The 13702-nt window shown below is 30.8% G+C and overlaps 1 protein-coding gene across 1 annotated transcript in view; it reads left to right on the top strand.

The window, feature by feature from the left end:
• The first annotated feature begins 779 nt into the window (after nt 1-779).
• LOC134719768 (FMRFamide peptide receptor frpr-18-like) overlaps nt 780-13702 on the top strand; it is a 33990-nt gene continuing 21067 nt past the window's right edge. Inside the window, exon 1 of the mRNA XM_063582727.1 lies at nt 780-902. The gene's annotated coding sequence lies outside the window, so the exon portion shown is untranslated. The remainder of the gene's footprint in view (nt 903-13702) is intronic.

The following is a 13702-nucleotide window of genomic DNA, read 5'->3' as shown; positions in this document are numbered from 1 at the left end:
GCAACATACCTTGTATTAAAACGAGATCTTAACGAGATCTTGACCTATCCCAACGTAGAGCTCGTTACCTTTATGTATTGATCAGATAAGACATATAGCAATAACTCTATTATCATAGAAAGACGAACGGCCTTATTGTCAGAGTATTATATTCATTTATATTATATTTTCCCGTTAATTTGTCAGAGTATTATTGGAAGATATAACTGCTATAATAACGTTTAATAAGACTTGCATTGTGTAAAATGAGATTTTAAACATATTCCTTTGTATCTGTTATATTGTAATAACAGTAATACTATTGTAAGTAAGAGCTGATATTCTACCGTTAAATGCAACCTGCATTGTGTTTATGAGATTTTAAACATACTCTTTTGTATGCATTATCATTAACTTACCAAGCAATGCCAATCCTAAAATTATAACAGTTTTTAAGTTAGATCTCGACATACCTTGTATTAAAACGAGATCTTAAACATATATTTTCCCGCTAATTTGTCAGAGTATTATTGGAAGATTTAACTGCTATATTAACGTTACATGAGACTTGCATGGTGTAAAATGAGATTTTAAACATATTCCGCTGTATCCATTATCAGTAATTTACCGATCAATGCCAATCATAAAAATATAACAGTATTAAAGTGAGATCTCGACATACCTTGTATCAAAACGAGATCTTAACGAGATCTTGACATACCTCATCATAAAGCCAATCATGAAAATATAACAGTATTAAAGTGATATCTTGACATTCCTCCTTGTTACCTCTTAGTATTGATCAGATAAGACAAATTGCAATGACTCTATTCTCATAGATAGACGAGCGGTCTTAGTTAGCATATGTGATGATTGATACATGTACCTGATTGTGTACGACATAAGGATTATTTTCGCAAAAGGTAAAATTATAAACTTTTTAATTTTTAATTGATTATTTATACTGTTGGTATAATACACGTAAATTTGATTTAAAACTTACTCCTTTTATGAATTATCAGTAAGTTACCGACCAATGCAACTGATAATTTACGTAAAAATTAAAATCACAAAAATACTTAACTCAGAGGAAAATTCAAAACAGAAAGTTGCTTATCAAATGGCAAATTCAAATGACAAAACACATCAAACTAATGGAAAAAAACCTGTCATATTCCTGACTTGGTACAGGTATTTTCAAATAAAAAATGATAATCACGGATTCTCTAAAGGTAAAGTTAAAATGTAGTATTTAAAAAAAAAATATGTTGATATCATTAAAATAATTCAACTGCATATATATTACAAATCTGAGATTTTTTTTTTATGCTACGATATCGAATATATCTTGTAGCTAAGTCTTGGATTTTCTATGTCGATTGTGTATAGTGTTGTCTGTCTTGTAAGCCATGACACTGCTTTGACCATGCTGTGTATTTCTTACTTTGTTATCTAAACTCACAAATCAAAAAGTTGTATACTGATATTCTTATTTTACTAATAAAAAGTTTTTAACAAATAAAAAATCATAAATATTTTGTCAGTCAGATTAATTAGCCTTATTGATAATGTATTCGTTAGAAAAAAGTAATCAAAATAAAAAAGTCACATATTTTATCAAAATCTTTTAAATTTCAAATAAAAATATTAACTTCATCGTGTTTCTTCCATGTTTATGACTTATAAATCAGAAATATGTTATATGATTTGCTCAGCACCGTACAGTTATCGTTTCCGTCCCGGGACTAATTCCCTTTACTCCGTTTATCATTGATAGTGTGAAGAAGTATGCGAATCGAAGCTAGAACTGCCTGGGACTTTGATAATTTTCCGACCCGTCACAAGTTCGAAAAGAGTGTCGTTGCCCTTTTATATCTGAGTTTCCCGCATATTAGACAAATTACATAATTCTCAACTCAACCTTTTTTTTAAACTTTTTGCTACCATTCTTGTCTTTACTTCCATTTAGCTGTCGTTGTACCTTTGTATCCAACTTTACCGTCTTTTAAACAACTTACGCAATTCTCAAATTTTACACTGTCTGATGATATTCTTGTCTTGACTTAATATATAATAATGAACCGCTTATTTGGTCCTTTGATTGATAATTGATGACCGATGTTTGTAATATCTGCCGTTTAATGATGTTTGCTCCTCTATTTTTTTTAATTTTAGCCAGAGTTTCGGAATCCTCTGGTTTTATCCATATATTGACATTAACAAAAAATGCCCACTAACCCCTTTTTTTCTTTGCATATTTTTATTACACTCAGTTAAACAAGCCATATTTCAAAATCATATAAAATCCTTGTTATTTTTTCAAATTTTTTAAACAAAAAGTTGCCAATGTTGAATGTAGGAAAAATCTAGAGAGAATTATTTCCCGCCAAATTTTCAATGGCTGATATCTCGGAAACTAGCACACGGACCCTCCATTTTTTTCTGCTTTTTTAGTTTCTTTATTTATACACTATCAATTTATATCAGTCTTTTAAAAAGCTTGTTATCTTTAAACAGAGTAGCGAACCTCCTTAACGCCATTTAAAAAGACAACCGCGCTGATGCATAATTTAACTTCACCTTCCAATTACAAAAGCTTGTACAGTGTATTGTTTTTATGCATTAACGACATTGGTGGTCTCTTTGTGTTCATGTGCTATAAAGTGACTTTCTGGTTTGTTTTGTTTCCCTTTCGAATTAAAAAAAAAATGTTTCTATTTGCTGTTATAATTGTAAAAATAAATAAATTCTGTTTGATTAAAATCGACAAAGTCGTTTGTTTTAAACGATGATCACTTAAAAGTTATTCATACGTGAAGTACGCTTTCAACAAAATGTGCAAATTTCATATTTTCTTTCGTCAAATTTATTTAAATTTATAGCTTTGGTTATTTCAAGTATTTTTTTATAATCAAAAGTAGAAAACACATATAATTCTGTCTTTTTATCAATAAATGTGTTATTTCAAAACAATCTGCAGAGAGATTTTGTTTATCTTATCTCCATACGTTTAACAGTTTGATATCGTTTTGCTATCAGAAACATGTGTAAATTGTCGACAAATCTTATCTAAGTATTACATTTCTTTTATAGCGGATATTTATTCTATCGATGAAAACAACTAATTTTAACACACAACAAAGCAAAGCAATTGGACACCTATGTAGTTTTACTATATTAAGTACAGCAGTTTTTCCTGAGGTATTTTTTTAGCTCCATTATTATAATACTTTCAGGGATCGACTATTTAACTTCAAAATGCTGGCGATATTTATTTATTTTTTGGGGGGAGGGTATGGTTATCTTTTTTTAATCCCAAATTTAATTTAAATAATATATATTGTGGTCACCTTGGATACGCATGCTATGAAGCTGTTACTTTTGTACTTCTTTGAATTCATTTCACCCATTGAATGTTTATTGTTACATGGCTTGTTTGTTTTGTTTTTTGCTCTTCGGTTTTCTGTTGATTCATTGTTTTCCTCTTATAGTTGATGTGTTTTGTTCAGCTTTAGTTTGTAATCAGGATTTGTTTTCTCTCAATCGATTTATAACTTTCGAAAAACTGTATACTACTATTGCCAGTATTGTTGAGATTCAATCAATGAATGAACTGTATTTCATGTTATGGATACGTACTTTCCGCGTTTTCGCCTTTTCGCCTTTAAATTCTGAAGAACAACAACGGAAAATGTGAAATAGCCTTACGCGCGTTTCGTCTACAAAAGACTCATCAGTGACGCACGAATCCAAAAAAGTTAAAAAGGCCTAATAAAGTACGAAGTTGGAGAGCTTGAGGACCAAAATTCCTTAAAGTTTTGCCAAATACAACTAAGGTAATCTATGCATGAGGTAGAAAAGCCTTAGTTTTTTCAAAAATTAAAAAAGTTCTAAACAATAAACTTATAAATATAAGACAAAAAAGGACAATGAGTAATAATCAACTTATCCTAAAGTAAAAGAAATCCTGTTGGTTCCAGGTCCCATTAGATAGAACGTCTTGGAGCAGAATGTGAAACTCTAAACTTTTCGCGATCGAGGTATTTGTAAGTCGTGTTGGTAAACTGTCACTACATAGTGTTTAATTGAGGTTGGTTCTGCTTATTGTAGAATTCTAATCATTTACTTCTTTTTGGTTTAATTGAATGCATATGGTATTCAGTGTTCTGTATAGGGAAATGTCTAGATAAGGTATATCAATCAGCGTGGTTCTCATTTATTTTAGTTGTTAAGGGTAGTGAAGTAGGACTCAATTCACCCACACTGTTAATTTATGATTTTTCTATATCAAACACTCTATACTAGTATTTTAACATTCACATCGAAAATCGAACAGTTTAAATGAGTAAAATACCCATCCCTAAGCATACCACATTTTGTATCATGCTTTTGTTTAGATATAAGAAGTTGTGGTATAAGTGCCAATGATACAACTCTCTTTGTTATAAATGTAATGTACTGATTGAATAACTTTAATTTGTAAATTACATTAATTTACGCGGCAATCAAACGTTGCATTAAGAGACCAAGACGTACGAACTTGATGTAAACATGGTAATCATTCTTTTAAGATCTCGACTTTGTTTTTAGCTGTAATCATCTAATTTATTAAACAATATGATTTTGCTTTATATTTTCGAAGAAAACGAGTCTAAACACAGATGATTGTTTCGATGTATCTTCTTTTCTTTATGCCCTTACAACTTGTCATAAAAATGATTAGGAATTTCATATTGGATATACTGTAAAATGCTGTTTTCAGAACTAGGTATGGAATCGGTATAACAGAAATTGGTTAAAAGGAAGGACAGTATGTTTTTGGTCATTTCTTGTTCTTTATTGCCAAGAAAAGGACAGTGCATGAATACTTGCAAAATTTTAAGGATTCTTGGTAATTTCCTTAACACGTTAAAAAATTAACCTTCCAAAATTCACTAATAATCCGACAGCTTTCTCCGTTGCATTTCACCCATCTATTAATTACACAACTCCTTCTGGTTAAATATTTATTTTCTCCTATTGTTTACATTGTTTCGTCGATGGAAGCATGTTTGAGGTATAAAAGTCAGTGGATTGGCCTAATAACAGATTTTCATTCCATGAAAAAAATCAATCTCCGTTCCAATCGACCCTCCATGAATTACACGACTCCTTCTGATTAAATATTTGTACCCTTTCACTGTTTACATTGTTAGCATGGTAAAGTATAAAAGACTGCTGATTGACCTTATGACAGATTTATGATATGGGTTTAAGCTCAATTAAATCGTGATAAAATTCTCTGCGCTGCAGCAGTGATTATAGATAATTAAATCCTCACCGTGAAACCGTTAAAAACGAGCCTTGATGTATTAAATGATTATCAGAATCTCATTTCCAAATTACTTTTTAATGTTTTAAACCATTAGCTCAAACATTTATAATTGGTCTTAATAGAAAAACAAGTTTCAGAAGGTAAACAGATAGAAACTTTTATCACGTTTTCGGCTTTATGTAATTTAACCCTGGTTAAAAAAAATATTCAAAATTTTGTTTTTCTCTCTATACCATGTGTCCGTTCGAGTTATTTTAAGTGACACAATTTCCTTCCATTATCAGAGTAGTAAAATACTTTGTGTATAATAGGTATATTTTGCGTGCAATGTTTCAACTCGGTTTCATTCTGCAAACATACTAATGTGAGTTATAGAACGTCATTCCATGAAAATTGTAAGTTATATTTGATTATTTTATTTTTTTTAGAGTACGCAAGTATTGATTTTGTGTAATTGTAAAACACACATTTTCTTCATTACAATATGCAATTTTTTTATGGAAAAGAACAGTTTTGTTCCAAAAAGCGTGAGATTTTGTTCAGAAATGTAGAGTTTAGTTTTTTTGGTATTCAATAAAATATTTATTTCATCTTTTTATTCATTCAATTTTTTTTTATTTGCTTGGAAAAGAAAGATATCAGATAAAACATTATTATTTGAAATTGAAAGATTTTTTTTCTTATTTTATGTTCTTATGTTTTTTTTGTGAGTAATTTTGAAATACACATTTTCCTCATTACAATATTAATTTTTTTGATAAAAAAATAACAGTATTAGGAAAAAAAACATCTTTCCAGAAAACTAAATTATCTTTGATTTATTTTATTCTTCATAGAAAGGGCGTATATGCTTTTTTCTAATTGTAAAATACTTATCTTCTTCTGTATTTTCTTCCACTCAGGTAAAAAGTTATCGTTCATCGAATACCAATAATAAATAAGATGATACTTTGAAAATATTGACTAATAATTTGCTCTGGTTGCGATATAACCCTTAGCTATGGAACGACGTAATTGCACTCGTCAATTAATCAAACCTATCAATAAAATTAACGGTACTAATTTTCTTGCACCAGATGCGCATTTCGACAATACATGTCTCTTCAGTGATGCTCGTGGCCAAAATATTTGAAATCCAAAGCTTATATAAAAGAAGAAGAGCTATAATCCAAAAGGTCCAAAAAGTATAGCCAAATCCGTGAAAGAAATCAGAGCTTTGCACGAGGGAGATACATTCCTTAATTTATAATAATTTCTATCATTTTGTAACAGCAAATCTTAATAACACAAAAAATCCGTATTTTCATGCCAGTACCGAAGTACTGGATACTGGGCTGGTGATACCCTCGGGGACTAATAGTCCACCAGAAGAGGCATCGACCCAGTGGTAGTAAATAAAATTAACGGTACTAATTTTCTTATTAATATATGCTTCAAAAGAAAGTCAGTGTGATTGACTGTTGATATCGAAGGTTCATAAAGAAATACAAATTCAGTTTGCAATAAATTATGATGATAAATAGTTCGAAATCTATTTCAAGCTCTTTTTTTTACAGATAAAAGAACAGTTATTGGTGTTTATCGTCAGTTATTTGTTTATTCGATAAATAGTCCAAGTTTTAATCTGGTCGTTTCATTGATCTTTCGACCGGTTTCCCTATTTCATTCTTAGACCTATAACATCTAAGTACATCATAAGCATTTTGCTTATTGTTAAAGGTCGTACTTTGAATTTTAGCTAAAATGATTGACCTTTTATTCTGTCGCGTTATTAATTATATCATATCTCTTTATTTGTCATAAAAAAAATTGCTTAATTGATCATCGCTTGCTGATCAACCAGTTACAAATATTTCAGACATATTTAAAAACGCAATTGTATGTATTGACGTGAAGCGTTAAATCTTAAGTGTTCCAGAAGGGCAGGCAGATCTTTCTTCTATGTGTCATCCGACGTAGTGTAAAAATTCGGTAATACTTTCAGTGGTCAAATCATGTGTTTCTTTTTTAAATGTATCTTTGTAAACGAATTTGTGAATAAATATTGTTTGTGTAACATTCAGTTACAAATATTTCATATTTAACAAGAAAATATCAAATGAATTTATTAACGTTTAAATGATCATACAGGTACAAAATGCCATCATTGCTCAAAAGCTTTAATAAGCACTGATTGATATATTACTGTTTGCTCAAAAGTCAGTAGCAAATATCGTTTAAATCATTTAAGTATTACATGTGATCATAGTATTTTGCTTGTTGTTTTTTCCCCATTTAAAATTAATTGTTCTAGTAAGAATTCGCTTACACGTCTGAAAATCGAGCGTCAATGATGAGTCTTTTGTTGGCGATACGCACGTCTGGCGTTAATACACAATTTAATCCTGGTGTCTATGATGTGTTCATTTTCATCACTATTGACCAATTTATGGTCACAAGTTGTATTGGTGTACGAAAATGAAGCGCCAAAAAATAATTACCGACAATCTGCTTAAAACTGACAACTCAAAATGGAGTCAAAGGCTCCTGCCACGTGCGGTGTGGGTAGATAAAAATTGATAAATATTTCAACTTCATTTTCCAAACACAACATCTTGTATAGTGAAGTGTTGAAATGCATAGGCTTCGTGTTGAAGACCTTACCTTGGCCTATAATGGTTTATTTTCATGAATTGTGCCTTGAACGGAGTTTTCTCATTGGCACTTTTACTACATATTTCTCTATCTATAAACAATCTTGGTCTAATGTTTTCCATATACACTGACATGTCTTTGTCTTTTGTATCCATTGAAATTAGGACAAAAATGAATTCAACGTTGATTTTCATGAAAAATAGTTGTTGGGCTTGTTAACATTAAATGGCGTGTTTTATGTTAGTCGAAAGAAAATGTCAGATAGAAGAAAAAAGCCACAACCGCACGACGTTAAGCATAAATTGTTTGTGCCATCGTGCATCTAGATTAAACAAGCTTCCTATATTGCAACAAAACCTACAACCGTATATTTTCTTTCGTCAAATATATGTTAATATATAGCTCTATTTATTTGATTTATTATGTTCTAAAGCAGCAAAAACATATAATTCTGTCTTTTTATCAAATAATGTGCTATTCCATCATAACCTGCAAAAAGATGTTTTATCTTATTTCCATGCTTTTAACAGTTTGATATCATTTTGCTATCAGAAACATGTGTAAACTGACAAATAATCATATCTTAGTATTATATTTCTGTTATCGTGGAAAATAATTCAATCGATCTAGAAAAAACTAATTTCAACCTAAAATGAGACAAAGATGCATTTACCTCTGATATCGAACACAGCAGGTTTAGTTAAGGTATTTTTACATAGCGCCATTATTATAATACTTTTAGATAGGTTAAATCCTCCTAAAAGAATAAATTCGATATAAATTTAAACTTAATATTTATTATTTCTACATCCGGCCTTTCGGTCATAAAACTTAATAGCACGATTATCTTACTCAGACATCAACCAATCAACCAATCAAATCGTCAGATTTTGTGTTTTGATCAACAGTTTTGTATCGATTAAAGTTTAATGTTTGAGGCCCAGGTAGACACTCTTACTCTTAGCGTGTTTTATGCTAAAATTACAAGCTTTTCGTGCCATAATTGTATGTCGTGTTTGTAAGCTGTTGAAAGAGCCGTGGTGTAGTGGTTAGTGCATCGGACTACTAACACAAAGGTTCCTGGTTCGATTCCCGTTTGGGATGAAAATTTCAGGAACTCAATTTTCGGCTCTCCCTTGACACCATTTGCGAGTATGGTCTTGAGGAAACGATGATAGTCCGTCGGACGGGGACGATAAATGGCTGACCCGTGTTAAGAGAGAGCCATATCTCTTGCACGTTAAAGACACCCTTGTAGATTTCGGAAAAGAGTAGGCTAATGCCGCTACAAGGCAGCACTCGCACCCGCAAAGTGGAAAGGGATTTATATAAGTTGCAAAACTTGTTTCCCAATCCACTATAAATAAATATGTTTAAACTAAGCTGTTACTACAGTGAGTTACAATTACATTTACATTTAAATGTGTTTAGATCCTGTATGCTGAGTTTATTTAGATGAGTAAAGGTCAATATAACCAATTGATATTGGTTTGTTTTACTGTCTAATTCTGATCATTCACTGGGGTAAGCAATCACTGCATTGAGTTTCTAGTAAATATTAACATTGAAATGTGTCTAGATGAGTAAAGGTCAATACAATCATTTGACATTGGTTTGTATTATTGTAGAATTCTGATCATTCACTGGGGTAAGCTATAATTGCATTGAGTTTCTAGTAAATAGAAACGTTTAAATGTGTTTAGGTGAGTAAACGTCAATACAATCATTAGACATTGGTTTTGCTTACTGCATACTTCTGATCATTTATTGGGGTACGCAACTGTTAGTTTGGTGGCGTCATTAACATCTTATGGTAAGGATTTGGCTTATCGTTGAGTTTCCATCAGTGAATAAGCCTAACAATTAACAAATTAGACTAAACTAGAATTGACAAAGCTTTCATTTACTTTGGTTTAAATATGATAGATATTCATTTGTCTCTATAGGGAAATGTCTTCATGTTATATGACGTTAAGTGTGGTTCGTTGTTGTTCCGTCGGTTTGTCAATAGAATAGTGAAATAGTACTCAATTGACCCTCGCTGTTAGTTTATAATTATTCTATATAAAACAAATCTAATTTTAAATATTTATCAATACCGTTTTTAAAATTTCATTAAATGTTATGCTAAAATTACGAATTTTTCGTGCTATCATTGTATGACGTGTTGGTAAGCTGTTATTACGGTGCGTTACTAGTCAATAGAAGCATTCAAATGTGTTCAGATGAGTAGAGATCAATATAACCAATTGATATTGGTTTGTCTTACTGTAGAATTCTGATCATTCACTGCAGTAAGCTATCATTGCACTGAGTTTCTAGTAAATATTAACGTTTAAATGTGTCTAGAAGAGTAGAGGTCAATACAATCATTTGACATTGGTTTAGCTAACTGCATACTTCTGATCATTTACTGGGTTACGCCACTGTTCGTTTGATGGCGTCTTTAACATCTTATGGTATGGATTTGGCTAATCGTTGAGTTTCAATCAGTGAATAAGCCTAACATAGAATTAACAGGGCTTTCATTTAATCTGTGTTAAAAATGATAGGTATTCAGTTGTCTCTATAGGAAAATGTCTTCATGTTATATGACGTTAGGTGTGCTTCTTTGTTGTTTCAGCGGTATATCAATAAGATAGTGAAACAGTACTCATTTGAGCCTCGCTGTTAATTTATAATTATTCTGTATCAAACAAATTTAATTTTAAATATTTATCAATACCGTTTTTATAATTTCATTAAATGTTTTGTAAATATTACGAACTTTTCGCACTATAACTGTATGCCGTGTTGGTAAGCTGTTACAACAGTGAGTTACTAGGAACTATTAACATTGAAATGTGTTCACTTGAGTTAAGGTCAATATAATCATTTGCCATTGGATTTGCTTACTGTATACTTCTGATCATTTACTGAAGTACGCTACTGTTAGTTTGATGGCGTCTTTTACATCTTAAGGTAAGGATTTGGCTAATCGTTGAGTGTCCATCAATGAATAAGCCTAACAATTAACAAATCAGACTAAACTAGAATTAACAAAGCTTACTCTGTGTTAAATTTGATAGGTATTCAGTTGTCTCTTTTGGGAAATGTCTTCATGTTATATGACGTTAAATTGTGTTCTTTGTTGTTCCGTCGATATGTCAATAATATAGTGAAATAGTACTCAATTGACCTTCATTGTTAATTTATAATTATTCTATATCAAACAAATTTAATTTTAAATATTCATCAATACCGTTTTTATAACTTCATTAAAAGCTTTGGTTTTCTTTTGAGTTCATACAGTATGTATAATTCACTATATCACGTGGTATATGGTGCTGGTGTGATCAGGTGTGTCTTCACATTTTATTCCAGTCGGCTATTGAATATAAAATGTATTCTGCTTAGTTCACTCACACTAAGATTGGTAATGGAACAGTATAAAGGAGTGAAGAACCCAACCCAGCGTAGACCACGTTTTTCTTAAACGCTATTTAAGGAATAACTTGTTTGCCTGTCTAACATTGAAAAGGTGGTGCACACGGAATATTAAGAAAGTTTGTAAAAAAAATTCTTTAAACAAATTATTAGTGATTTCTTTAAATTTCACTTATGAGGAGTAAATTTATAAAAAAACCTTTGGTGAAGTCACGGTCACATGACAAAATTGAGTGTATGACCCGACAGACAAAACACTTTCATCATATTTCAAAGTATAAGATTTAAAGTAAAATATGAAACTTGTATAACACAATTTTTGTCTTGTATTCCCTTAATTTTGCTTTGATGCGAATGAGATGGGTGTATTTAAATTCCAAACATGTTACTGAACAACTGTTTGTGCTTTATAATTGTTTATTTTTATCGTTGTAAAATAATGTCTTAACGTGGGCAATGCTCCTGTTGATTCTAATTGAAAAATAAACATCCACTTTTCTATATTTTTACATTCAAATCGAAAATCGAACAATGTGAAAGACAATGAAGGATCAACATACCCATCCCCGCGCATACCACATTTTGTATCATGCTTTTGTTTTATTATAATGTACTGATAGAATGACTTTTGTATATTGTACGTATTAAAACGGCAATCAAATACTGCAATTAGAGGTAAAAAGTACGAACTGAATGTAAACATGGTAAACAATCTTTTCAGATCTTGTCTTTGTTTTAAGCTGTAATTATTTTATTTATTAAAAAAATACACCTCTACTCTATATTTTCAAAGACAACGAGTCTAAACACTGATAATTGACTGTTCTGTATGCCCTTACAAGCTGTCATAAAGATAGTGGATAATTTGTTATTGGATATACAGTAAAATGTTGTATTCAGTACAAGGAATGGAATATGTATCAATTTTCCAAGAAATTGGCTTAAAGCAAGATCAATGCATGTTTCCTTAATACATTTAATTATTCATGGCCATGCATTTGGTCATAAAATGGCATTTCTTATTGGATATTGTGTAAAATAATGTAGTCACAACTAGGGATGGAATTTGTATAAAGTTTCAATAAAAAAATTTAAAGAAAGGACAGTTGTTTTTTCTTCTGTTCGTTGTGGCCGTATAGATTGTCTGTCATAAATATGGTAATTTTTTTCTGATTGGATATTGGGTAAAATGATGTTATACCGTATAGCGGGTAATTTTTGCTTATTTTCACGGATAGAACAAAATCGTGAAAATAAATTCCACCAAATTAAAAGTGTAAATCCCAAGGTATTGATGACAATTTTGAAATCGCCAAAATAATAACCGCCAAAATATTTCGTAAACCTTATTCAATGGAAATCGCAAAATTTTAGAATAAGGGTCATTATTATTGATTGACATTGGATTTGCCTACTGTATACTTCTAATTATATATTGAGGTACGCCACTATTCGTTTGATGGCGTCTTTTACATCTAATGGTAAGGATTTGGCAAATCAAAGAGTTTCCATGAGTGAATAAGCATAACAATTAACAATTTATTTTAAGCTAGAATTAACAAAGCTTTAAACCCGAGAAAACAACCCGCTATACGATAACAATTAGGCATGGCATCGGTATTAAGTTTCCAAGATCTTGGTTCAAAGAAAAAAGGATAGGGCATGTTTTTTTGTTATTTTTTGTTCTTTTGACGTGGGTGTATTCTATCTAATATTATCATACAAACTATAGATAAGCAAAGTTTTATAATTTGTAGGTCATAGTGACCTTATACTCCCACAGATAACTGTTCTCCAATCCATTTCACCCAAAAAATCACTAGCATGATTTCTTCTTATTGAATATTTTCACTATTCCCCTGTTTATATTGATTTGACGTTGGTGGCTTGCTAACACGTTGAGGTATAAAACTTTCACTTCTTCGTTGATAATTAGGTGTTAATCAACCATTTTCTAAAATAAGAAAATGCATATACCTATTCAGCAATATGACAGTTGTTATCCATTCGTTTGTTGATTTGAGCTTTTGATTTTGTACATTACTTCTACTTAAGTTTATTTTCTTGTGTGTATTTTTTCGTATCGCGTTTCAGTATTAAACTTTTATTTCCACTAATGCTCCGACAGCATTCTCCGTTCCGTTTCACTCATCAATGAATTACATTACTCTTTCTGATTAAATATTTGTACAATTCTTTCTGTTTACATTGTTTCGACGTTGATATCATGTTCAAAGTCTGCGGATTGAAATGATGATAGATTTATGATATGGTTGTAAGCTCAACTAAATCGTAATAAAATTCTTTCCGCTGTAATAGTGCTTATAGATAATCAAATGCTCACCGTGA

Source organism: Mytilus trossulus, chromosome 5 (genome assembly GCF_036588685.1).
Source record: "Mytilus trossulus isolate FHL-02 chromosome 5, PNRI_Mtr1.1.1.hap1, whole genome shotgun sequence".
Classification (NCBI taxonomy): Eukaryota; Metazoa; Mollusca; class Bivalvia; order Mytilida; family Mytilidae; genus Mytilus; species Mytilus trossulus.
This window is presented reverse-complemented; position numbering and strand designations above follow the sequence as displayed.